We start from the raw sequence: 2,151 nt of genomic DNA, 5'->3' as shown, positions 1-2,151 counted from the left end.
CATTGAACGGCTGCTGGTTTTTCACTGTTATGAATAGTGAAATTGCTGCAAACACTCTATGCTTGTCTTCTGTTGAGAGAATGGATGCATTTATCTTGGGTATAAACCTTGGAGTGAAACTCCTCAGTCATAAGGGCGTCTTCTGTTCAGTTTTAGTAGATATTGCCAGAAAGTTTTCCAAAGTGGTTGTACCCACTGACACTTCCTCCAGTAAGGTCTGAGGGTTCCAATGGTTTCACCTCCTCACCAGTACTTGGTAATGTGTATCTTTTTCATTTCAGTCATTGTGGTTTTAATTTGCATTTCCCTAATAACTAATAGATCTGTTTTGGAAGAAGTGCAACCAGAGTGCTCCTTGGAGGCCAAGATAGCTAGGCTACTCTCTCATACTTTGGACACATTGTCCGGAGAGAACAGTCGATGGAGAAGGATGTCATCTGGGTAAGGTGGAGGGTCAGAGAAAAAGAGGAAGACCCCCCAACGAGATGGATCAGCCAGGTGACATCATTGATGGCGTCAAGTGTGGCGGCGGTAGTGAGGTTGACCCAGGATCGGACATTGTTTTGTTCTGCTGTGCATGGGGTCGCTATGAGTCGGTTCCGACTCGATGGCACCTGACAACAACAACAACAACAATAACTGGTATCTTAGTCTGGGTTCCCTAGAGGAGCAAAACCAAGGAAGTGTAATGCATAACTATACATTGGTAGAGATTTACTTCAAGGAAATGGCTCATACAATTGTGGGGACTGGCAAGTTGCAAATTAGCGGGTCAGGCAGCAGGCTGGAGACCACTGCTGGTTCATGGGATTGCAAACCAAAACCATTGCTGCTGAGTCTATTACAAGTCATAGCGTCCCTGCAAGACAGAGTCTAACAGCCCCGTAGGGTTTCCTAGCCTGTTATCTTTATGAAGCAGACTGCCACATCATTCTTTCTCAAGCAGCTGGTCGGTTTGATCTTTTGGTTTACAGTCAAGCACTTTAACCACTGTGCCACCAGGAGTCTTGAGTTGAGGAAACGCCCCGAAATCCAAAAGCATCCCAATCCTGTGGGAGGGCCCATTCCTCATCACGGCATCCCTAGTTATCTTTAGTTCTTCTTCTGCAATTTTCTGCATTTCCCCCTAAATTAGTATATAGACTTCTTGTGTGACACTGTAAGATCAGCACGGGACTGCAAACCACAAGTTCGGCAGTTCAAACCCACGCACTCCTCCTTGGAAACCCTATATAGGGCCGCTATGAGTCAAAGCTGTCATTGAGTCAGCAAAATATAGTTGCTTTTTAAAAAGATGATTTGAGGTTATGTTTATTCAGAAAGCACTAACAATCTAGTGTGAAAAGTACGCATACAAACAAAATTACAACACTGTAAAAACTAAATTATAGGCAAAGCCTTTGATTTATAGTCTCAAATCCTGGCCTTTCATGTGATGATTCCTACTTCCCTGACATGGGGCAGATCACTAAATCTTGGTCTTCAGTGTATTCATCAGACAAAAGATAACAACCTAATAACACAGGGCAGTTGGAATGATTGGATGGGATTAGATGGTAACTGAAAGCCCACTAGTTCCATTGAGATGTGCCAAGACACCCATTGAAAACGGGTTCTCTGGTCAAAACAAAAGATGTTCATTTCCTGCAGGACTTGTCAGCACCTTTAAAATGCCGCTGAGCATGGTGATTCTCTAAGGGGGGATGTGGTGTTAAGCCTGCTCCATTCTTAGTTGAGCACAGAGAATGAGTGAGTGTGTTCTACAGTGTTTTACACTTAAGGAAATTATCAGCAAAAGTGTTTGTATATTCAAATAGTTCTAGAAAAAACATTAGGCTTATTATTCTGAATGGATGATATCACATGCTTTCAGAGTTTGAGGAAGGTGCCATTCATCCTGAGGGGAGAATCAGACAATCCTGCCTGTCAGCTTCCTGAGAGAGGGTGCAAGTCTCACTTGCCACTGCACCCCCAATCTTTGCAACAGTCTCATGAAGGCTAGTGAGCTGAGTATCTAAAACATGGGTTTCAAAAGTCAATTCCCTACTTGAGGCCATGGTTGCCCCTGCTGCTGTTCACCTTCTCCATTCCGGATTCTTCTACCTCGTCCCTACACTCTCTCTCTCTGCACTTGGGGCTCAGCCTTCTCAA

Source organism: Chrysochloris asiatica, unplaced genomic scaffold (genome assembly GCF_000296735.1).
Source record: "Chrysochloris asiatica unplaced genomic scaffold, ChrAsi1.0 scaffold00064, whole genome shotgun sequence".
In the NCBI taxonomy this organism is placed as follows: domain Eukaryota; kingdom Metazoa; phylum Chordata; class Mammalia; order Afrosoricida; family Chrysochloridae; genus Chrysochloris; species Chrysochloris asiatica.
This window is presented reverse-complemented; position numbering follows the sequence as displayed.